The following is a 25935-nucleotide window of genomic DNA, read 5'->3' as shown; positions in this document are numbered from 1 at the left end:
CTATAAAGTATGCATTTTGCTGTCTAGATACGTGACCCCCGCTGATGGGTGAAAAGTGATTTCTTGTTTGATAAACTCACTTAGAAGTGAAGGCTGATTAATTGCAGTTAGGAGTCAAAGGTGAATCAGAGAGCTGCTGGAAATAAAAAGAAACCTTTTATATAAGATGATATATTCAAATATATACTGATGTAAAACACCACTCTGTGATTGTCAATAAAATGGGGGCACAGTGTCCTTCAGACCACAAGCTGAACATTTTGGATTATATAATTTTAAAAAATGGGAGTTTTCCTTTATAAGCTGTGCATAAGGCTTGGTCTGTAATGCAGCAGAATGAAGTGGTAGAGTCCTGAGCTGGAGCAGACTTCAGATTGCATGTGGAGGTACACCATTTACAAAAGGTTCTCCCAACTAAAGCAAACCAATCCCATACTGGAAGAAAAACACCTTACAAAGAAAATGGTTCTAAGTCAGGCCTAAGTCTGTTCTGGTTCAGTGCGAGATTTTTACTTGCAGGGAGACCGGTCAGCATTCAGAAATGATTTTACCCACCTCCCATCTGAAGTGGAACAATCCATTGCACCATCTCATCTTGTTCCATGCGCATGCTAAGTCTAAGGTCTAACCTTCACTGGGTGGTAAACTTGTCTTGACTGTACCACCTTGGACTCATGAGGGCTCATGATCAAATGTTCCTTTATTTTATTTTACTTTTAAAAAAACAACCTTACCTACAGAAAACTAGCCTGTCAGGGTGAAGGCTAAACTAGAAACCTACTCAAAGAGATGCTAGATTTCTATATGAAGGCAATTCTTGTGTGGAATGGCATTTTGTCAGATGAGGCCCCCACTTGCTGCCTGAGGTGGTACAGATCAGGTACAGGATTATCTGAGAAGAATTAGGCCTCAGGTAGATTGCCGGTGTATACAAAGAGACAGAGAATAGTTGGTTGTGGTCATGAAAGGCCAAAAGCACCTCTGACCCAAAATAGCTGAGAAGAATGCTTCTCACTTTTGAATTATGGTGCTGAAGGAGACTCTTGAGAGTCCCATGGACTGCAAGAAGATCAAACCTATCCATTCTGAAGGAAATCAGCCCTGAGTGCTCCCTGGAAGGACAGATCCTGAAGCTGAGGCTCCAATACTTTGGCCACCTCATGAGAAGAGAAGACTCCATGGGAAAGACCCTGATGTTGGGAAAGATTGAGGACACAAGGAGAAGGGGATGACAGAGGACGAGATGGTTGGACAGTGTTCTCAAAGCTACCAGCATGAGTTTGACCAGACTGCGGGAGGCAGTGGAAGACAGGAGTGCCTGGCGTGCTCTGGTCCATGGGGTCACGAAGAGTCGGAAACGACTAAACAACAACAACAACAACAAATGCTTCTCACATCAGCTAAGAGACGTTTCCTATCTAGGTACCAAAATGGCAACACACGAAGCTTGCATGGAAAGGTGTTCTTCATTGCTGCCCCTCAGCTGGGGAGGAATATTCTTTCTCTGGAAGACAATGGGTAGGCCAAATGCAAATTATCAGTCTATAAAGCCCTCAATCCACCCTCTTTACTTGAAGGATCACCTTAATGCAGAACAGGAACTTTTACAAAACTTTATTGTCTGTTCTGCACTTGTAAGCAACCAGTCCTTTAGTGTGGCAACACCTACTCTCTGAAATTCCCTGCCTATTCACACGACACAGTTCTCTTCATTGCACTATAGCAATGTATAGTGAGGAACACTGAAACACTGATGTGACTTCAAGGCTGGATTACTGCAATGCACTCTGTGTGCGGCTTCCCTTGTGGTTGTTTTGGAAACAGCAGTTAGTGTCGAATGCTTTAGCATGATTGATGTCAGGAGTGAGATCCCAGCACTGTATCACACCTCTGCTCAAAGATCTGCCCTGGTTGCTGAGCCAACTTCAGATCTTACTAGCAGTACATAAAGCCCTTAACAGTATGGAACCAGTAAACGTCTCTCAAGCCTTGTCCCTTATGTATCTGCTTTACCACCTAGATCTGCACAACTTGCACTCTTGCACAATACAATGTTCACTCCACATCTGTTAGGAGTTTAGCATTCAGTGTACCAACAGCAGACATATCCATTTTGTTGTTTCAGGCTCCTGATAAAAACAATTCCTTTTTGGGAAGCCTACCTAAGCATGTAAACAAGTTTGGCATACAGTGGTACCTCGGGTTACATATGCTTCAGGTTACATACGCTTCAGGTTACAGACTCTGCTAACCCAGAAATAGTGCTTCAGGTTAAGCACTTTGCTTCAGGATGAGAACAGAAATCGTGTTCCTGCGGCACTGCAGCAGCAGGAGGCCCCATTAGCTAAAGTGGTGCTTCAGGTTAAGAACAGTTTCAGGTTAAGGACGGACCTCCAGAACGAATTAAGTACTTAACCCAAGGTACCACTGTACTTGTTTTTATTTTTTTCCTGAACTTATTTGCATATTGCTAATTGCTATAAACTGTTTCACATACAGTGTTTAGAGGTTCTTTGCTTATGTGGTTGATGAGTTCCTCAAATAAACAAAAATCGGGTTTCAAGAGTCCATCTCAGGTACAGAGCCCACTGAGAGGCCTTGGCAAAACCTCTCAGGTAGGGTTGCCATACATCTGGAGTTTCCTGGACCCAGCCAGTATTCGGGCCTCGTAAACAGAAATCACTGAAATGTCTGGGGAAATCCGGAGGTATAGCAAGCCCATTTCGGAAGTGTAGATTTTGGCAAATTTCATCAAAAATAGCTCAAAAACTTTTTTTTCTTTTGAGATTTTTGAAATATAGCAATCTCAGTGAACGTACGTTGCAAGGGTGTTGCAGATATGTAACACCACTGGGAGCTCCCTGATGGAAGGAAGACAGGATCCAAAGGCAAGTTATCACCATTGGTCTTGTTCCATAATCTTTTGCACCTTCTGCCCTTCAAATGTCATATGTGACAGAAAACAAGAGGTTTGTTCCATACCATCAACCCAATAAAACAGAGGATCGTGCCTCAAAACAGAATGTATCATTATATCAGAGAGGAAAACACAAACCATGGTCATATAGGAATTATTCAAGCAGAATCACCTTATCCAGTTTCTGCTTTTGCATTTTCATATCGGACACCTCTGCGATGCGCGCCCTTCACAATATGTGCAGTGGGTTTGTTTGCGTTGTCCTACCCAATAGCGCTGAGCTGTAGGTTTTCCTATTCTTCAGAGTCTTCAAAGCACGGTAGTGGGAATGGAGTCATTAGCAGGAAAAGGGCTAAAAAACAAAAAACAACATATCTGTGAGCATTTTGTATACATTTTACCATCCCAAATCTTAGCCAAATAATCATATCAGTTCAGTCAGTTGCAGCACCATTCTAACTATGTCTACTCAGAAGTCCTGCTAAACGACTCCCAGTTAAGCAGGATAAAGATTGAGGGTTTAATTGATATAACCTGCATAAACACTGGATCTGAAGGAAAGAGCCTTTGCTTCGGAAATGATGTATTTGTGCGTCACAGCAGTAATCAACTTACAGAGGTGTTTTGAGTATCTAATGATTGGGTTCATCTGTATTTGGCAGGATTAGGGTGGATGTTTCAGTCTACCATCATTCCAAGTCTTCCTCTGGGAAGGAAACTTAGCAGCAGCCACAATTCCACCCCTGCTATTGTGCCACTAAAATGGCAGTGCCCCCCCCCCAGTTTGCCACCTGAGAATGGGGTGTGAGTGTCAGGATCCTCCATGCAACTGGGGATCCTGGCCAATCAGGATCCCTGCTGATGTGCTGGAACTCTGGACTCATGGGGCCAGTGTTAGAAACTCAGACATATAAGCCAGACACCAAATGTCTCCTTAAACCAAGGTAGCGGTCACCAAAACGGAACGTCTAGTTGTCATTTTGGGGCAAGTTGGCTCTAAAGCAGTATTTCTCAACCTGTGGGTCCCCTGATGTTGTTGGACTACAACACCCATCGTCCCTGACCACTGGTCATGCTGGCTAGGAATGATGGGAGTTGTAGTCCAACAACATCTGGGGACCCCAGGTTGACAAAAACACTGCTCTAAAGTCTTATCCCCCCCCCAATGATAGACTGGCAGTGATTGATTCTCGGTTAAACATCTGGTTAGTTCAGAAGACAACCTTGCGCTACTTAAGAGCTTTGAGAACCAAAACAGGAAAAGTCACTTGATTCAGGCACAGTCAACATATATACAGTGGTACCTCAGGTTAAGTACTTAATTCGTTCCGGAGGTCCGTACTTAACCTGAAACTGTTCTTAACCTGAAGCACCACTTTAGCTAATGGGGCCTCCTGCTGCCGCCGCACCACTGGAGCACGATTTCTGTTCTCATCCTGAAGCAAAGTTCTTAACCTGAAGCACTATTTCTGGGTTAGCAGAGTCTGTAACCTGAAGCGTATGTAACCTGAGGTTCCACTGTACTGGCCTATTTCGACCTCTTTTTCTTAATGGTGACATGGATGCATTCATAACATAAGAACATTCTGCACAACTGTGAGCATTGCAGTGGGGTGGGTTAAGTGAAGACAAGCTACAACAATTAACAATAATGTTCACTGCTTCTGCTCAGGCTGCACGGAAAAAGCATTTGGGTTCCTGAAATTCATTCCAACTGTGCAGATAAAATATTAAGGATAGAATTCTACAGGATGTGGCATTAATGTGTTAAAACAGTTAAGATCCAATGGTCCCCCAGGCATGCACCTCCAGATGGTGGAGACGTCAGGCAGCATCCTGGCACCCGGGCATCTTCACTTGGTTGCAAGTGGCTGATAGCCAGGCGCTAAATGCGCCCGGTGCCTGGCTAATTTCAAACACTGCATGGGGCTTAAAGACCCCTTGCTCACCAACAAAGTATGGTATGCTTCTCGTCCATTTGCCAAGGAAAGACACAGGTCTCGTGGGACCAGATTTTGTGTGTTGTTTTCCCCATTAGTCTACAATGTGTGTCTAAGTTAAATAAAAGTTTGCCGTCGTCTAAATGGCAGCCATCCTCTGAATTGCCAAAAATGTGTAGCAGCAAGTTTTGCTGCTGTTCAGTGCAGAGGAGGGAGAGGGGAGATTGCAATCTATTTCCCAACCTGAGTCATTTATCCCCTATTAGATAAAAGTATAATAGACTATACCAAAAGGGTCACTGGCCTTCCATTTAATGATATTGCCAGCACCAATCTACATTTTTTCTTTCTCCCGGCTGCACCCCACAACACAGAATAAATGGCTGATCTCTTCACAATAACAGCTGATTTCTATTTATTAAGCTAAAAAGGTCACCATTTTCTACGGCTAGGCCGCCCCGCACTATTGATAATTTTATGCATAAACAAATGGCAAATTTGTGCCACATAAATATGCATTAGCAATTACTTTTTCTCCGGGCAACGCTCACCGCATGCAAATGCGTCCCCCTGGTAGGGCTGGGTGGCTTTTGTTTTAGCTCTTGAATGGCCAAACAAAAGAGCACAATAATAATAATAATACACCGATTTTTTTTTAATAAAAAATAATAAATAAATGCCAATCAATAGGAAATGTTAATGCAAAGGTAAATGGCAAGAAACTTGCTTGAAAGGAAGAGAAGAAAGAAAAAGAGAAAAGCCAACAAACAAATGTAATGAAAGGGTGCGGGGGGGAGTATTGCATATGGGCGGCTCTCAATTTTACACCTATTTCAACAATTAAAAAAAAGAAAGAAAGAAAGAAAAAGAAAATCCTGAAATGGCTAAATTGCTCTTGAAATGGTAACAGACAGACTGGCATTAAACCAGACACCAGATGGAGGAAGGAGAAAAATACATACAAGTTGAATAAACACCAAAGAGGACACAAGCGCACATAGGGAGGGTGAGGGAGAAAAAGGGAAAGGAAAAGGTTGGGGATGTATACGCAGAGTTTTGAAGGTAATTTATGCAATTCTGGAGTTGTCACAGATCCATTCCTGTTTCTGGGTGTTTCATTTTTTTAAAAAAGTGGAAAATATAGCCAAGCATCAAGAAGTTGCTGTCTGAAAAGCAATCGACTTTATTGCAATAGATTGAGATGATTATCTGCATGCACTTGTTTAAAAGTTGTTTGTTTTTTAAATCGATCGGCGTCACACAAAAATAACGTAAAAATGCAATGGGACAGATTGGAAACAGTAAATCCATAATAACAGGGTCCAATGCGATGGCTCTGGGAAAAGCCAGGGCAAAATGATATATTCACAAGACGTCTGAAGCAACATCCTGTTGGGGCCTTAGCTCTTGACACCTTGCCATTATCTTTTAGGCAAACTAACACAAGTTGTAGGCGAGTGTGATGATGCTTCACTTGAAAGTGGAGGAGCTCCAGCTTCATTAATGTGTATGATGGGTGGAAAACCTCAAGTCCGAGGGCCAAAAAAGACCCCAGGGCCTCAGCACTCGCCCTCGCTCTATTTCCCTCCCTCACTAGATCCAGCAGGACTCCTCTTATTCTGGAACAGGACCTGTCCCAGATTTCTAGGAGGACTTATTGGAATCTGCCATGGGTCCCACCCAGTTCTGTAAAGTCTTAGACCATGTAGGTTAAACCACGGAGCCTAGGACTTGCCGATCAGAAGGTCGGCAGTTCGAATCCCCGCCAAGGGGTGAGCTCCCGTTGCTCGGTCCCAGCTCCTGCCAACCTAGCAGTTCGAAAGCACATCAAAGTGCAAGTAGATAAATAGGTACCGCTCCGGCGGGAAGGTAAACGGCGTTTCCGTGCGCTGCTCTGGTTCGCCAGAAGCGGCTTAGTCATGCTGGCCACATGACCCGGAAGCTGTACGCCGGCTCCCTCGGCCAGTAAAGCAAGATGAGTGCCGCAACCCCAGAGTCGACCACGACTGGACCTAATGGCCAGGGTTCCCTTTACCTTTAATAAGGTAACCTAATTGATTGATTGTGATTTTATGTAAACTGTGTTACTTTTATTGTTGTTAGCCACTCTGAGCCCAGCTTCGGCTGGGGAGGACGGGATATAAATAAAATTTTATTATATTATTATTATTATTATTATTATTATTATTATTATTATTACCCAAGCACTGAGAGAGCATTGCAAATTCCAAAAGGATAGTCATTTAGCTTCTCGCGGCTAAATGAACAATGCATGCTGGGCCACTTAAACAACCATAGATAACATTGCATGACATACGAGCCAGTTCTTAGGGGCCAAGACAGTTCCTCCCCCCGTGTTTGTTTTAGGGGACCGGGCCCCCTCAATGCTCAGAGGGTGTTCGGCTCTGCCCCAGGCTCCTCACAACTACACACATGATGTTGCGCACATGACTTCAGGACAATGTGGGGGCCACCTCCATCCATGTGACAAGATGGCGCCTCTGTTGCACGATAATAGCTTTTATAGATCACACCACCTCCAAACATCTTCCGCTATGAAATTAGTTAACTGTTAGTAATGTGTTCTTTCATTAAGGTGTTAAGGGCTCTTAGCTCTCTCTTTCTCGATCTCAGTGAAGCCTATAGTTTTGTGCCAGACTCCAGATGCAGTTTGGGAGCTTGTCCAGAAATCCACTCCCAAAATTCAGAAGGCTGGGCTTCTCTCCCAGCTTTCACCAAATGCTACAATTAATGGAGGGTATCGGAAAAATAACATTGGCAAAGAGCTCACAGGACACTGTTTTAATTCCATACCCCTATCTTTGAGTAGAAGAGATTGCTACTGAAGTCACATTATCTTCACCCCCTGCTCTAAATAGATCTGTCTTAAATAAATCTCCATATATTATGTCATTCTTCCATAAAGCCATAGACATGAGAACCAAGAATGCTGAGTCTCTCAACTCTCCTAGCCCAATATTCTCTCTATTGAAATATATAGACACCCGGAGGAGCCACAGATTCTGCTACCAAAACCTTTCAAAAAGGAAACAATCTCCCTATTGGCTGTAGCTTTCTGGTGGGGAATAATTAGAAGGAAAAAACAATGTGCCAAACTGATGCACAGCATTCACGCAAATGTTAAATGCTGTTGAAAAATGTCTGTTTCTCAGAGCTTTGGGTACTTTTTTGCAAAAATATTGCCTTCATTCACTCTCGTGCTCAACTGCCTTCACTTGTTCTTTGTGATATCACTGCAGTGCCTACAGAGCATTGAGATGATATGCCATTCACTGCGTGGTCCCTGACTGGTTATGTGGAGTCATGACATCATTCTCTTAACTGCTTGAACCCTGATTGGCTGATCCATGAAAAAGAAGGCTGTAGCAACAAGTTGGGGCATGGTGCCACAGTAGCAGCAGCAGCCAGTAAAGCAATGGGACAGGATGGAGCAGCAAGACAAAACCCGCCTAATCATTATTTTCCAGGAACACTTTCTACCCCATTTGCTATTGTCTGTCCAAAGATCAAAACTAGAGAACATTTGGCACAGACCTGGAGACCTAACGGGAATGGAATCCGAGTCCACTATGTTTTAAAATTCTATTCTAATTTTTCCAGTTCAAAGTGACTAAAAGCAGAAGAAAACAAAAATAACTCAACACAATTTGTAAGTCCTCAGAGCATTGACGTATTGGCTGCTTCTCTGCTAACTGTCCGGCAGAGTGATGGCACTTAACAAATACTAATTGCTAACCATGGAGTCTAAAGCAACTGTGTGTCTTTCTATTGAAGCTTGTGAGAATAGCAAAGTGATGAATATGGGCTGTAGCTCAGTGGTTAGAGCATCTGCACTGCATGCAGAAAGTCCCAAGTTCAACCCCGCAAGGAAACGTAGGAGTGTCCCCTCTCTGAAAGCCTGGAGAGCTCCTGTCAGTCAGTGCAGACAACACTGTGCTACATGGCCCAATGGGTCTGACTCAGAGCAAGGCAGCTTTCTGGGTTAGGTAAAGGTGAAGGGACCCCTGACCATTAGGTCCAGTCGTGGTCGACTCTGGGGTTGGGGCGCTCATCTCGCTTTATTGGCCGAGGGAGCCGGCATACAGCTTCCGGGTCATGTGGCTAGCATGACTAAGCCGCTTCTGGTGAACCAGAGCAGTGCACGGAAACGCCGTTTACCTTCCTGCTGGAGCGGTACCTATTTATCTACTTGCACTTTTGATGTGCTTTCGAACTGCTAGGTTGGCAGGAGCAGGGACCGAGCAACGGGAGCTCACCCCGTCACGGGGATTCAAACCGCCGACCTTCTGATCAGCAAATCCTAGGCTCTGTGGTTTAACCCACAGTGCTACCCGCGTCCCTGCTTTCTGGGTTACTCATCTATAAAGAGGATAAAGCTGTTGTCTGTTTTCCAAGGCAGCATCTGAAGCATTCCAGAGGGTTAATACATCTCTCGGCACATTTAGCATGGTGTTTTGTTAAATATGTCTTTGATCCCCAACAAAAAGAAAAGAAAAAAGAATGAATGCAAAGGTCTCCCGAGGTCACTCAGAACAAGGAAAAAGAAAGAAAAAGGCATGGACAGGTACGCTAAAGAGAAATAATGTCAAATTGTTTGATTGTCACATTTCGCACGCATGTTCCCGCAGCCAATCTGACTTCATTTAGCAGGGTTAGGCTCCCTGTAACAGGAGGGCAATTATGACTGCGTGGTCTGCAACACAGGAAGGGCACTTAAACCAAGAGAAAGGCAAATCCATTGGCCAACGGATTATCTTGTTCACACCCAACTGAATGCAGTATTTAATTTTTCAACATTATTTTATTTTCTACGGCAATCGTGATGATTTAATAAATGCATTGCTTCGGAATGAAGAGCAGCAACAGGTGAAAGTGTTAGAGCAGGTTGACAAACAGATCTTCCCCTGCATGCAATTAGATCTTACCACAGCATGTCTTTTGTTATCTTGCCGATAGAAGCAGTCAAGGTTTTTGCCTTCAAGCTAAAGATCTGAAAAGGGGAAGGGGGGGGAGTGGCGGGAGGGATTTTATTTTTTTTTTTTTATTTTTGACATTGACAGCTTGTACGGAAGCAGTTTGGGGGCATAGCTGAATGTAAATCAGAAGGCAGGCTAGGAACACAATGATCGGCATTGTTATAGTTTGTCTCTGAACCTCCAGCTTCAATGCCACACTGCATGTGTGGGTAAGAGTTCAAAAGAAGTCGGTCTTTAGAAGTTGCCGAACCACTCTGCATTTCATTGCAGAATGGATTTCAATGTGCATGGTGTCATCCCCCACCACCACCTCCTTACTTCAAAACTACAAGCCGTCCTAAGAGTTAAAAAAGTATTTTTTCTTATTCCCCGATTCCAGCCTCTGGAGCTATTATCATTTGAAACCGTAATCCTACAGCAGACTGACAGAGCTGTCACTGATAGAGAGTCTAAATACAGTGTTTAGGTAGTCTTATATGCCACACATAAGCAGAGTGGGGGGAAACCCCAGACAAATAATTGATAATACAAATGCATGATTGACTCCCAAGACAATCACATTGTTCCCCAGATGGCTTCCGCAGCAGGATAACTATGGCATGTTGCAAAAAGTTTCGACTCTCAGGACTGAAACAAATGGTACCCTTCCTTCCCCCACCATTTGTTAACAATAATCATCACATGTCAAAAACTCTTAACATAAGAAGAGCCCTAATGGATCAGGCCAATGTCTCATCCTGTTCTCACAGTGGCCGGCCAGAAACCTATGAGAAGGCCACAAGCAGTACCTGTGTGCAGCAGCACTCTCCTCACTTGAGGTTCCCAGCAACTGTTATTCAGAGACGTATTTCCTCCAACTTCCTTTCCCTGCGGAAATCGCCATTCTCTGCCTCTTGGCCCACCATCAGATAATCAGAAGTGTGTCGCTCTTAAATAAGGGAATTCACTTGGCACTCTAAATAGGGTGGTGGCTCAGTTGTAGAGCATCTGCTTAGAATGCAGAACATCCTAGGTCCAGTCCAGGGGTCTCCTAGTAGGACTAGGAATGTTCCCAATCTGAATTCCTGGAGAATCCCTACCAGACAACGTAGGCCCACTGAGATGGAAAGTCCAAAGGTGGCTTTATATGTACACTTACTTGGGATCAAGCTTTATGGGACACGGTAGGACTTCCTTCGGAGTGCAGGGAATTGCGCTGTGCGGGAAACGAGGTCAGAACCAAACAGTTGAATCAGAGGTGAAATGCAAACAAAGCAAAGTTGGCCTTTTCCCAGGGACCCCAGCACAGACCGCGTCTGATGAACGGGGACAACAGGAACACATGTCTCAGTCTTTGTACTAGAGCAAGTGTGCTTTTCTTTAAGCTAGGGATGGGGAGAAGATGGACCTGCATCTTCTAGTAGCTCAACGGGTCACCAAGAATCTCTTACTCCTAATTTTTCAACACTTACCCATGGCCCTTCCCCTATAGTAGTGTTTCCCAAACTTTGGTCTCAGCTGTTTTTGAACTACAAATCCCATCATCCCTAGCTAGCAAGACTAGTGGTCAAGGATGATGGGGACTGTAGTCCAAAAACAGCTGGAGATCCAAGTTTGGGAAAGACTGCCCTATAGGCTTATCGACATATTCAGCAGTCAAGGGCTGATATCTAGAGAAGCAAAACCACACTTGAAATTTGCTGAGGATACTTGGCTTGTGCAATACCTTACCAAAGAAATCTGTTTGCATGCATCAACAATGTTGCTTATTATGGAAAGTTCTGCTTTCATCAGCAAGGAATATACCCCCACTCTGCTTTGTTGTAAAAGCCTCAAAATAGCATCCCAAGGAAGGCGGGGCGGGGGGACTCAGAAAATTACCAGTTCTACATTTCTGTCTTTCCCACTTGCTGATGACTTTTGCCCGAATCCTTAGCATTAATATCAAATGTTATGCTCGAAGCCGGGAAATGGGGAAAGCACTTTTCTTCTTCTCCTTCTTCCTGAGAAAGCTTTTAAATGCCTCATTTCCATCTCCTTAGCTGGTACGAGACTATTTCATAAGGAAATCAGAACACCTCCAAGCAACAGCTGATGAAAGTGTCCAGGGTTGAATTAGCTCACCAGCCTCAATCAGAAATGGCACAGAAGCAAACTCCATTTCTGGAAGGCAGCCCATAATAGCAGGCATAGGGCAGGTTTGACTGAAACTCCTCTTACTAAACTTTGCTGCACCTAATGTTTCCAGGATCAGTGGCTATGTTTTTCCCCATTTCTTTTTATCGGCAGATTCTTCTCACGGGGACAGAGCGATGTTCATCTCAGAGTTCTGCTTACGTGCTTTGCGTGGGTCAGCAAGAGTCGAGTTGGACTTATTTTCAGGTTGACGACTGTCTCTTCGATGAGAGAGACTCTTTGGCCAAAGGCATAGGCAAATGACACATGCACAAAACCACCTCAAGCCATTTTTTAAAAGATTGTTTTCCCCAACAACCTTGTAAGAAACCCATGTGCTAGATTATACTGAGAGGGAAGCCCCCTTCAGGCGTTACTCATAAATGGCCTCAGTCCAGTATACCTGAAGGAGCGTCTCCACCTCCATCATTCTGCCCGGACACTGAGGTCCAGTGCCGAGGGCCTTCTGGCGGTTCCCATGCTGTGAGAAGCCAAGTTACAGGGAACCAGGCAGAGGGCCTTCTCGGTAGTGGCTTCCCTAAACAGGGCTGCCTTCAGATGTCTTCTAAAAGTCTGATAGTTGTTCTTCTCTTTGACATTTGGTGGGAGGGCGTTCCACAGGGCAGGTGCTACTACCGAGAAGGCCGTCTGCCTGGTTCCCTGTACCTTGGCTTCTTGCAGCGAGGGAATCACCAGAAGGCCCTCAGCGCTGGACCTCAGTGTCCGGGCAGAATGATGGAGGTGGAGATGCTCCTTCAGGTATACAGGACTGAGGCCGTTTAGGGCTTTAAAGGTCAGCACTAACACTTTGAATTCTGCTCAGAAATGTACTGGGAGCCCAGTGCAGATCTCTCAGGTCTGGTGTTATGTGGTCCCAGCGACCACTCCTAGTCACCTGTCTAGCTGCCACATTATGGATTAATTGCAGTTTCCAGATCACCTTTAAAGGTAGCCCCACATAGAGCGCATTGCAGTAGTCCAAGCGAGAGATAACTAGAGCATACACCACTCCAGCAAGACAGTCGGTGGGCAGGTAGGGTCTCAGCCTGCGTACCAGATGGAGCTGGTAAACAGCTGCCCTGGACACAGAATTGACCTGCACCTCCATGGTCAGCTGCGAGTCCAAAATGACTCCCAGGCTGCGCACCTGGTCCTTCAGAGGCACAGTTACCCCATTCAGGACCAGGGAGTCCTCCACACCCGCCCGCCTCCTGTCCCCCAAAAACAGTACTTCTGTCTTGTCAACCTCAATCGGTTAGCCGCCATCCATCCTCAAATTGGGTCTACTAGACTCATTTTTTAAAAAAGCAATGTGGACTGAACTTGCTTCTTGGGCCCCTCCAGTATTAGCGGCCCCAACGCTCAAACTTCTATTAGTTTCATAATAAATCTGCCCCTGCAGGAGCCTATGAGTCAGTATAAATTCTTCATGCCGGGGGCTGCTTGAAGTTTGCAGGGAAAGGCAGTTGGAAGAAAGAAGCCTCTGATTTGCTGAGAACTGCGAGTGAGGAGAGTGCTGTTGCACTCAGGTTGCGCTTGTGTTTGGCCACAGTGAGAAAAGAATGCTGGGCTCCATGGCAGATTTGGGGAGTGTGACTGGTTCGCCTGCACAGGGCACTGAGCTGAGAGGGTGCCGCAGGGGGGCATTGCAACAAGTACAAACAATGGGAAGTGAAAGGCAGAGGGGCACAGAATTGTGGTGTTGCATATTCTCCCCCACCCTGCCCCACCAAACCACCCAAAACCTCGTATTTACGGGACTGCCTGCAGAAGACCTTAAGGTCCATGAATAATCATAGTTTAGAGGTCCCAGGCCCTAAGGAAGTCAGATTATCCTCCACCAGGGCCAGGGCCTTCTCAGTGATGGCTCCGACCTGGTGGAATGCTCTGTCCCATGAGACCAGGGCCCTGCAGGATTTAACTTCCTTCCACAGGGCCTGTAAGGCAGAGCTATTCCACCTGGCTTTCAATTTGAACTTATTCCCCTTCCTTCCCTCCCCCTCCCCTTTTTATGAAGATTACCCTCTCTGGGATCCCACAGCTAATTCTCCCCTGGTCTCCTCACTGGCCCAGATAGGACTAATTTAGCCAGGTAGCCCTGGTGATCATCTAATATTTATTGGATGGATTTCCCCCCAAATTGATTTTTGAATTCTGAATTTATTGTTATTCACGTTTTATACTGTATTTTATGCTGTTTTTGTTGCATCAATTAAGTGTTTAAAATTTGTTGTTAGCCACCCTGAGCCCGGTTTTCTGAACCGGGAAGGGCGGGGTTTAAATAAAAAATTATTATTATTATTATTATTATTATTATTATTATTATTATTAAACATACTAATTAAAACTTCAGCCATGTGCTAAAACCAAAAGATGATTTAATCAAGGAGACTTCTTTGTTGTTGTTGTTTAGTCGTTTAGTCGTGTCCGACTCTTCGTGACCCCATGGACCAGAGCACGCCAGGCACCTCTGTCCTCCACTACCTCCCGCAGTTTGGTCAAACTCATGCTGGTAACCTCGAAAACACTATCCAACCATCTCGTCCTCTGTCGCCCCCTTCTCCTTGTGTCCTCCATCTTTCCCAGCATCAGTGTCTTCTCCAGGGAGTCTTCTCTTCTCATGAGGTGGCCAAAGTATTGGCATCTCAGGTTCAGGATCTGTCCTTCCAGTGAGCACTCAGGGCTGATTTCCTTCAGAATGGATGCGTTTGATCTTCTTGCAGTCCATGGGACTCTCAAGAGTCTCCTCCAGCACCATAATTCAAAAGAATCAATTCTTCGGCGATCAGCCTTCTTTATGGTCCAGCTCTCACTTCCATACATCACTACTGGGAAAACCATGGCTTTAACTATACGGACCTTTGTTGGCAAGGTGACGTCTCTACTTCTCAAGATGCTGTCTAGGCCTGTCATTGCCCTTCTCCCAAGAAGCAGGCGTCTTTTAATTTCGTGGCTGCTGTCACCATCTGCAGTGATCATGGAGCCCAAGAAAGTAAAATCTCTCACTGCCTCCATTTCTTCCCCTTCTATTTGCCAGGAGGTGATGGGACCAGTGGCCATGATCTTCGTTTTTTTGATGTTGAGCTTCAGACCATATTTTGCGCTCTCCTCTTTCACCCTCAATAAAAGGTTCTTTAATTCCTCCTCACTTTCTGCCATCAAGGTTGTGTCATCTGCATATCTGAGGTTGTTGATATTTCTTCCGGCAATCTTAATTCCAGGAGACTTCTAGGGAAGCTCAAAAACAGAGGAAGACAATGAAACCATCCCCATTCTTTGCTCCAGGTTTACATGAATTAGAGAGCTGTGCCGCTCCAGTTCATAGGGGTTCTGTCCTTACTACAGCTTTAGTATAGATCCAAGGTCACGAGTGCATTAAGTGCCACTTTTGAGATGTCAAATCATTTTGTGTTGATACTCCCAGGCATTTTAAACCGCTATGGCTAATATCCATTGATCAACCTACCTCCCATGTATTACTTGTGTATAACTTATTCAAAAGCCATTTAAGTTAGTGGCTCCCTGTAATGTTTGGCAGTGTTGGAAAAAAGGAAATTTTAACTAATTACACACTAGAATAGAGTGATATTGTTTGGGGTTTGTAACTCAATAAACATTGAGCCAAATCAGGATTTAATGTCCTATTTTCATAATGTTGGCCTATTTGTTCTCATTACAGTTAAGCACTAGTTTTTTTTGGCTTAGTCTGCTAAAGCATCAATGGATCTTTGTGGATTACAATTGGATTTACTGAACATCCCAAGCTGTAAACAAGCGGCCTGGATTATAAACGAGAGAGCAAGGTAGCAAATATGTTTTATCATTCCCTCCCTCGTATACCGTTACGTTATTACACTCATCTAGTTTATTTATGCGGCCGCATGAGGCTGAAGTACTCCATTAAATGTACAGAGTCATTCCAAAGGTATTAAATCAGGATCAGTGCTTTATGCCGCTAAAGTTAAGTGTCTCCGTGTCGAGAGCCCTGGTGTAACGGTGCCAGGCACATGTCGCTCACAACTAGTATGGAGTCAAAATGGGGTGCCAGTTTCGTTAAAAACTTTGTAAGCGCCTTTTGTCCATTTGGGGAGAGTCATTATAAAAGGGCTGAGAAATCTTGATACTTAAAGCGATCCCTGTACATGAAGCATTGTCCACTTTCTAATGCCATTCATTTATTATCTGTGGTGTCTGAATTATTAAATAATAATGACAATGACAATGACAGTACAGTGGTACCTCTGGCTCCAAATGGGATCCATTCCAGAGGCCCGTTCGCAACATGAATTAATGCAACCCGCCGCGGCGCGTCTGCGCACGCACAGGTTGCAATTTGCCACTTCTGCGCATGCGCATGACATCATTTTTGCGTGTCTGCGCATGCGTGAGCGGCGAAACCCGGAAGTAACCCTTTCTGGTACTTCTGGATCGCCACAGGACGCAACCTGAAAAAATGTATCATGAAGCAAATGTAACATGAAGTATGACTGTTATAATATACCACCCATCTGGCTGGATGGCTTCCAACACATATAAAAACATACTATAACACGGGTGTCAAACACAAGGCCCGCGGGCCGAATCCGGCCCGCCAGACCTCGTCATGTGGCCCGTGTAGCCGCCACCGGCCGCCAGCCTTCACCTTTTATTCTCACTTTTTTTTTTTTACACAAGAAAGCCGCCTCTTCAGTGCATGCGCGGCAGCCTACAAGCCAGAGAACGTCTGCCCTCTAGCAGCGCCGGCCATTCTACACAGGAAACCTCCACTTTACATGCATTCAGGAAACCTCCACTTGTTTTTATATTGAGCGCATGCCATCCTGTGATGTGACAGAACAACCGGCTGCCTGAACAACCGGCCCTTTGAGGGTGACCAAACTGCTGATGCGGCCCCCTGATGAATTTGAGTTTGACACCCCTGTACTATAACATCAAACATTAAAAACTTCCCGATACAGGGCTGCCTTCTGATGTCTTCTAAAATTTGTGTAGTTCTTTATCTCTTTGACATCTGATGGGAAGGCATTCTACAGGGTGGGCGTCACTATCTTGTTCCCTGTAATCTCACTTCTCACAGTGAGGGAACTGCCAGAAGGCCCTCAGTGCTTGGCCTCAGTGTCTGGTCTGAACAATGGGCATGGAGACGCTCCTTCAAGTATACAGTGCTAGATCTGACAGGCTATAAAGCACCTGGATGTCATCACAACAATTGTGTGTTTCCTGACTTTCCAGTCTCACTCAAGGAAGAGTGAAAAAATGACCAGAAGATTTCCATGTGTTTCAGAGCATGGATTAACACGCCTCTTGGATTTCTCTACTTTTCAGGCAAATGCAAAATCTGAGCAACGTTTGGCTCAGCACTAGTGAAAACCCCTTGATTTTCAGCCCCTCACATCTGTTGACCATGCAAAGCACATGCACTACCCCACAAGCGACAGAACTCCTGGGATATTGCATTGATTCAGTATGCAGTTGGTTACATAGCCAACTCAAGTATAAGCAATCCAACCAGTCACTTGTGATATGATGGAAGACTTTTAGAAAATCCAATATAGTGGCATGCAGTCCACAAAATAGCCTTTGTAACAGCACCAAAGGTGGACAATGTATTTATCTAGTGTTGGTCATACTCAGAGAAGGTCAATTGGAATAAAGATATTTAAGTAACTCCTTGGGTCTACTCAGATGCTATCTTAATTGGAGATCACCGACGTTTTACATGCCCCTTGATATAAAAATACACCTCTAAGTAGTTTACATAAAATATAATTTGTTACAAAACAACAAAAATTTGCATAAGAATTTGTTTTCCAAAGCTACATGAAAACAAGAGAAATCATGGAGCTTGATAGCTTAGTTGGTTAAAGCATGGTGCTGACCGTTAAAACCCTAAAGGGCCTCAGCCCAGTATATCTGAAGGAGCGTCTCCACCCCCATCGTGCAGGCTGGACACTGAGGTCCAGCTCTGAGGGCCTTCTGGCGGTTCCCTCACTGCCTCAAGGCAGCCCTTGAGGTTTTATTCTGTTTTTAATGCGCTGTTGAAAGCCACCCAGAGTGGCTGGGGTATAAATAATAATTTACTACTACTACTACTACTACTACTACTACTACTACTATCAAAAACAATGCAGGTCTGGTCCCCTTAAGGGACAGCTGTATATTCCTGCAATGCAGGAAGCTGGACTAGATGTTCCTCAGGGACACTTCCAATTCTACAATTCTATAAAACATAGATATAACTGAGCAGTATACGAGGTGATAAGGACGAGGGTGGCGCTGTGGGTTAAACCACAGAGCCCAGGGCTTGCCGATCAGAAGGTTGGCAATTCGAATCCCCGTGATGTGGTGAGCTCCCGTTGCTCGGTCCCGGCTCCTGCCAACCTAGCAGTTCAAAAGTACGTCAAAGTGCAAGTAGATAAAAAGGTACCACTCCAGCGGGAAGGTAAATGCCGTTTCCGTGCGCTGCTCTGGTTTGCCAGAAGCGGCTTAGCCATGCTGGCCACATGACCTGGAAGCTGTATGCCGGCTCCCTCGGCCAATAGAGCGAGATGAGCACTGCAACCCCAGAGTCGGTCACGACTGGACCTAATGGTCAGGGGTCCTTTATAAGAGGTGATACATCCCTGAATACTAGCTGCTGGAAGTGGGGAGGATGCAGCTTCATTCATATCCTGCTTGGTGGCTTCCCAGAAGCACCCAGTTGCAAACTGAGAAGCGGATGGACCTAGTCTGGCCCAGCAGGGCTCATCCTACATTCTTACGCTATCAAAATCATACAGATTAATATACTGGTCTGCAAATTCCAGTTGTATTTTCTCTGCGTACACAAATTGCTTCCATTCCGATTATAACCAGGCCATGCCAGAAATAGGGTAGTTTCCCAGCAATGTTGGAAGGCTGACTTAATGTCCCAGGCATAAAAAGATCCTTCTCCAATAGATATTTAACTTGGAACCCTGAAGGAGAGAATTAGCTGAACCCTAAAACCTCTCTCCAGAAATTAACAATAAACAAGATATAGGAGCCAACATTCGACGACAGGGCATATCTAAAGCCATTATACATCAAAACACCCAGGATGGGAACTGCTCAGAGTAGGGAAATAAAAATGCTGATTCTACATGTTATATTCCATGGGAGGTCAGGGGGAGGGTATATGATTGCTGATGGATTTGGGGGGGGGGGGATTTGATTGGAAGGTGCTCCGAGATTTATTGGAAACCACAGCGAGTAAATGAATGAAGGGAAATGAGCAAGCAGAGCAGCAAACAATAATGTGTGTTAGAAAAGTAAGTAACCTGACCAAGAAAATACATAATCGGCGAACTCCAGGGTGTCAGATATGAAGCTGAAAACGACTTCTCGTATACTGGGTTTATTTTGTCAGGGTGAGCCCAGAGACATTGTAGGTTATCACTGAATCCAGGTATGGTGCAAAAAGGGGGTTCAGGTGAACCCCATCAGACTTTCAAAAAATGCATTAGTACAACAGTGGAATGCCTCTAGCACATTTTGCCCACAGCACAGCCACCTGTTTGGGTCCTGTACTGGGAGAAAGTCAGAATATAAATAAAAAAGGGCGAACAAATTAACAGCAAACGGGGTCCAAGTTGAATAAAATATTGCGATGGTGGTATTGTAGCCCTCTCTGAGTCTTGATGCCAAGCAAGCACTTTCCTGAGAAGTCAAGCAGTCCAGAGGTCATAGAATCCAGATGATCACAGAACCAAGGGTACGAATGGAGAGCAGAGAGCAGCAAGCTGGAGCCAGGAATCACAGCCCTTGTTTCCAGCACCTGACTGCTGCTGAGATCCAATTAATCCAGAATGCGGCAGCTAGACTGGTGACTGGGAGTGGCCGCCAAGACCATATAACACCAGTCCTGAGAGACCTGCATTGGCTCTCAGTACGTTTCCGAGCACAATTCAAAGTGTTGGTGTTGACCTTTAAAGCCCTAAAAGGCCTCGGACCAGTATACCTGAAGGAGCGTCTCCACCCCCATTGTTCTGCCTGGACACTTGAGGTCTAGCGCCGAGGGCCTTCTGGCGGTTCCCTCACTGCAAGAAGTGAGGTTACAGGGAACCAGGCAGAGGGCCTTCTCAGTAGTGGCGCCTGCCCTGTGGAATGCCCTCCCAACAGATATCAAGGAACTAAGCAACTATCTTACTTTAAGGCAGCCCTGTTTAGGGAAGTTTTTAATGTTTGATGTTTTATCGTGTTTTTAATATTCGGTTGGGAGCCACCCAGAGTGGCTGGGGAAAGCCAGCCAGATGGGTGGGGTATAAATTGTTGTTGTTGTTAGAGCTCTAGAAGGCTGAAGCCAGCTGGTTCTCATCAGTGCCTTCTTCTCACTCCACCTTCTCCCACTACAGGCTTCTGTTCAGCAGGTGACGCTGACTCTGGCCCATGACAGGGGACAGGTAAGCCCCGCCCCGCATAATCAATCACAAGGCACGGCAGACACTCAACATTTGTATGGCAATGCCCATCAGCTTTGGGGGGACGGCCCCCTCAAATATTTTATTGTGGCCCCTAGGAGTTGGCACCTATGGCAATGAACAACCTGCTCCTGTACATAGGGACTGATACGTTAGTGCCAACACCTTGTCCCTGTCAAACTGTCCCGCTCCCCATCTCAAATGCATCCAGTGCTTTTCAATTGTTCTGTTCAACCACTTGTGTGGTTGCCTCCTCTGCTTCCCCCTAGCCAACTCTCCCTTACCTTGGGGGGAAAGGACTGTAGCTTGGGGGTAGAGAATCTGCTTTGCTCAATCCTTGGCACCATCAAGTAAGTCTAGAAGAGGCCGCCACCTGAAACACCACCTGAAAGCTTCTTCCAGTCAGTGTAGACCCTACTGAACTGGATGGACCAATGGTCTGACTCTATAGAAGGCAACTTCCTAAGTTACTAAGAGGGGAAGACTGCTATAGAGGCAGCAACAGTGGGTTCTCCCATGGGTGATGCATGGAGCATCTTTTCCTGCAAGGAACTATTCCCCGTTGAAAAAAGATGATCTGCATTTATAGGAGAGCTCACCTTTCCTGTTGCTTTCTCAAGATGTCCCTCTCCTTTCATGAACAGAAGTCGCAAGGAAGCTTGAGATAGCGGTCCTGTTCACAGCAAGCTATGCTAACCCCGACACACCTCTGCCAGCATAATGCCATGGTTAGAGTGGTGGACACAGAGACCTGAATTCAAATCCTCACCCAGCCACGAAGTTCACTTGGTGACCTGGGGCACACTCTCCGAGCTTAACCTACCAAAATGGGGAGAAGGAGAACTATGAACACCAACTTGCATTCCTTGAAGGAAATGAGGGATATATCAATGCAATCAATCTATTGCTACAGTGCTACAGACCTAAGAACCATCCAAGAATGGTTGCAAACAGCTCACCTTTCACATACAGAAGAAGCCCATGGAAAGTGGATCAGCTGCTAGCTTCAAGATGCTGGGTTTTATTCAACATGCCCCCCAATGTCTTTCTCAGATATCTCCTTCTCCCCTGCCCACTGCTTTTTCCCTTTCCTTCATTCCTTTCTTTGGGAATCTTCATCTCAAACTCAAATCTAACCAGGACCTACTGGTTTTTCATTGAGGCCTGATTATCAATTTGCACCTCTGTGTAGGAAGGCTGGAGGATTCTATTGTTTTGTTAATTGTCAATTTACATCTTTGAAAGGTGTTGTAATTTCCCCCCCTACTGCTTGGCAGGTTAAGACTAATTCCGCCTGTACATGAACGAACACACACGGCTCCTCTGAGATATAGTTTACTAAAAGTACATTATTTCTAATTTTTAGCTCATTGTTCATTTTTTTCTCTTAGAAGCGGGGAAAAACCCAACTGGAACTTGTCAAAGCAAGTAGAAATTACACTCATTAAATAGTACTGCTCTAGGTACAGTAATTGGTTCCTACCCACCTGCCCACCAGTAAAGTTGTAGATTAACCAGTAGCAAAATTATTTGCCAAATTCAGCACAAACGGCTGGTGACTGTAAGAATAAAATCAGTTATGGGGAACGGCTATGGCTCAGTAAGCCGCAGATTTAGCCCTATTACATATCCAGGTAGTGGCAGAAGTGTCCCTTTTCTAAAATTCAGGTGAGTCACTGCCAGTCAGGGTAGCCATTCAGATTTCAAAGTAAAATAAATCAAAACTAAAGTCTGTTCCACTGGACGCTTGCAATGGGATTTCCTTACTCTCCTTCTTCTTGAAAGAATCTTTGTCCCAACAACTGATGGTGATGTTGCATACCCTGCATTTGTCCCAGGAAAACTGGGACATCCCGTTTTTTCCACACAAGACCACAGAGGCCATTTTGGGTGCTGCAATCTCACGTCATGATCAACCCCCCCCCCCAAGTGCTTTTTCTGAGGCCGCGATCTCACACAGGTCACATGACTCACCCGGGAGCACGGCCTGGAAGACATGTGTCCCGGTTTAGGGCCTGGACAAGTTTGAGGGTATGATGTTGGTGTGTGAGTGTGGGTTTATTACATGTGGTGGCCATGATCGGCACCAACTTGGATGGCTTTGAAAGAGGATTAGACAAATTCATACCCAGCTCTACCTCTCTTTTAAATCGGAACCACTGAAGGCGGTGAAGGTCCTATGTGAGTGTCTGGAGGTGGCTGGAGGATGGATGTTGGCTAACAGATTGAGGTTGAATCCTGACAAGACAGAAGTACTGTTTTGGGGGGACAGGGGGCAGGTGGGTGTGGAGGACTCCCTGGTCCTGAATGGGCTAACTTGTGCCTCTGAAGGACCAGGTGCACATCCTGGGAGTCATTTTGGACTCACAGCTGTCCATGGAGGCGCAGGTCAATTCTGTGTCCAGGGCAGCTGTCTACCAGCTCCATCTGATTCACAGACTGAGACCCTACCTGCCCATGGACTGTCTTGCCAGAGTGGTGAATGCTCTGGTTATCTCCCGCTTGGACTACTGCAATGCACTCTATGTGGGGCTACCTTTGAAGTTGACCTGGAAACTACAACTAATCCAGAATGCGGCAGCTAAACTGGTGACTGGGAGTGGCCACCAAGACCACATAACTCCGGTCCTGAAAGACCTACAATGAAAGACCTACATTGGCTCCCAGTACGTTTCTGAGCACAATTCAAAGTGTTGGTGCTGACCTTTAAAGCCCTAAACGGCCTTGGACCAGTATACCTGAAGGAGCTAGAGGCAACAATGCTTTTGAACACCAGTTGTTGCTGAAAACTACAGGAGGGGAGAGTGTTCTTGTACTGGGCCCCATGACAGCTGCTTTTGAATGGGAGCTTTTGAATAGGAGCCAATCTCAGCACTCGTTCATTCTTAATAAACTCAAAACACAATGACCCGGCCTATCGATCCAACGAATCTATTCCAATCTGTAGATTTCATACATCTATGGATCACTCACCCACTGACAAAATGGCCATTCAGAAGCATAGCAGCACACCCATGTCAGTCTCACGAGGGGGCCTTCTGAGCCATTGGGGACATCAAGCAGTGCCCTGCAAAGCTGTCCACCAGCACCAGGCCTGATGCTTCAGCCACAAGTTTGAGAGAGGAGCACAGATTGACAAAAGTGCCTCTTTTTGTTTCTGCTCCTGACCTAAATTACTCATCTAGTTACATTCTGAAACAGTTTAAGCTGGTGTTTTAGCAAGCTAACACCTCTTGTAGACTGCGTGCAGAATTGTTGCATAAACGCTCTCGGTGTTATACTTTTGTAGCGCAAAACCCGCTCGCGGCCATCGGCACCACATTCATCATCGCCCTCTTGTAAAATCTCCTCCTGGGGCCTTTGCAGGAATTCTGGGTATTCTGAGCCAGAATTTGCTGGTTCGCTGCTCCAGGGTGAGATTTTATATTAAACCCTGCACCCGCTTGGGAAAATTTCAGGGTGCGCATAATGAGGCTGGTGTCCATTTGTCCATTTCATGTGTCCGCCACCGTTTTGCGCATAGAGCCTCACGGTTTAAGAGGGCTCACGATACAACAATGTCACCCGTCAACTGGATGGGAGACTGCATGAAAACCCTGAGCAAGTTGCTTTTGAGGCCAACAAAGGCAGGGAAATAAATATAACGCGAATAAATATTATAATAAAACACCGGTGCATAATTCAGTTTTCATGGCAAAGTCCACACCAGGGGCTCTTAATATAGAGCATTCAGAAGATTTCTCCAAGGTGCTACTTTCTCCACAGCTACACCCCATACAGCCCTGCTTGCAACCTCCTTGAGTATTTTTGTGTGGCTGAAATGTGTCCTTGAACTCCAGACCCGTGTTTCCCAAACTTGGTTCTCCAGCTGCTCTTGGACTACAATTCCCATCATCCCTGACCACTGGTCCTGCTAGCTAGGGATGATGGGAGTTGTGGTCCAAAAACAGCTGGAGATCCACGTTTGAAGAACACTGCTCTAGACAATGCATCTTGCTTTGCGTGGGTGGAAAACAGAGGGAGGTGTGTTTGCGTGTAAGCTAGACTACTGTACAATGGTAAAATCGACTTTTTCTGCCCTCATTAGCCCCACCCACCACAACGTGTGGCCCTCAGGAGGTCACCCAGAAGGGAATGTGGTCCCTGGATGGAAAACAGTTCACCGCTCCCAATATAAAGTTAAAATGTGGGGGCAAAGACAAGATTTGAAAAAGGAAATCCTAGTTTAAAATAGAGAATAAAGGCATTTCTTCTTGGAAGCCATTTGCCATGCCTAATGCATTTCCAAAGCTGCGCTTGACAAGAACGTGTTCCAAGAAACAATCATCTTTAGCCGTTGTTTTAAAGCAGTATTAATGTTTTCAGATCTACTTCCTATTTTTTCCTGCTGGAGACCTAGCCAAGCACACTGAAATAATGTGGACAGCCGATCCACCATCCAAAATTTTCAGTGGGAAATTGCCAGGACTTAAATCTGTGAGAAAGTAGGCAGGGATGATGATGATGATGATGATGATGATGATGATGATTATTATTACTACTACTACTATCTGCAGAGCATAGACTCTGTCCGATATTTACTTTACCTCCATGCTCCTCCTCCTAAGAGAAGCCGCTCTGCTGCTTGACGTGGGCAAATCAGATGTCAGATGCGACTTAACCCCTTCACCGCTGCCAGGCTCTGTGCAAATGGTTCCCTAGCCGCAAAGGAACTTCCAGGGAGTGATTTGCGACGATAAGTCAAGCCACCTTGGATTCACACATGCACCTTGTCTCATTCAGCGCAAAGGATGTTTAATATTCTGATCTGCTAATAATGTATGCACAGGCTTGGATGCAAAGATTCCTTTTCTCTAACAGAAGAAGACTTCCTTCAGTGAAATCCCGTCTCCTCTTGACAGTGGGAGACTTCCTGTCATAAGAAACTTAGCAAACTTAAGGTTTGTTTGAAGAGGCTATTGCTGTTGCATGTTGAATGATTTTTTTTCTTCTTAGAATAATTGAGAGTTGGTACCGACATTCGGTCCCCCAGTTCATTTCCGCTAAGCAGTAAACTTGATAGTAGTAGTGTAAAATGTGGTTTGAGAGCTGGACCTGAGAGACCTGGGTTCAAATCTCGACTCAGCCATGAAATGTCCTTGGAACTTTGGGGCATGATGCACCTCACAGGAGCATATGAATGGGCTTGGACAACACCCAAGAAAGAATAATAGAGGTGTGTGATAATGCTGTGTCTTTGATAAGAAAAACAATTGTACACATTATGTTCTTTGAATAGTTCTCTAGGCTAATGTCCTTTGATCTCTCTGTGCATGTGTGTCCTTTTTATTTTACTTTTTAAGTTCTTACTGTTCTATGCCCAGGAAATTACTTGGCAAAACTTCTGTGAGAAATAAAACTGAATGGCAAAACCACAGATTCCATCCTAAAAATAAATGAAGAGAATCAGTGGTGGCTGGTGTTCGTTGAGACTGGCAGTACAGGAGGCA

The 25935-nt window shown here is 45.2% G+C and overlaps 1 protein-coding gene across 3 annotated transcripts in view; it reads right to left on the bottom strand.

Moving 5' to 3' along the window:
• The window catches only part of SOX5 (SRY-box transcription factor 5), a 786737-nt gene that overhangs the window by 629101 nt on the left and 131701 nt on the right, over positions 1-25935 (bottom strand). For all 3 annotated transcript variants that reach the window (XM_053407448.1, XM_053407453.1, XM_053407449.1), the window contains exon 2: positions 3090-3269. The gene's annotated coding sequence lies outside the window, so the exon portion shown is untranslated. The remainder of the gene's footprint in view (positions 1-3089; positions 3270-25935) is intronic.

The sequence above is a fragment of the Podarcis raffonei genome, chromosome 10, assembly GCF_027172205.1.
Source record: "Podarcis raffonei isolate rPodRaf1 chromosome 10, rPodRaf1.pri, whole genome shotgun sequence".
NCBI lineage: Eukaryota > Metazoa > Chordata > Lepidosauria > Squamata > Lacertidae > Podarcis > Podarcis raffonei.
This window is presented reverse-complemented; position numbering and strand designations above follow the sequence as displayed.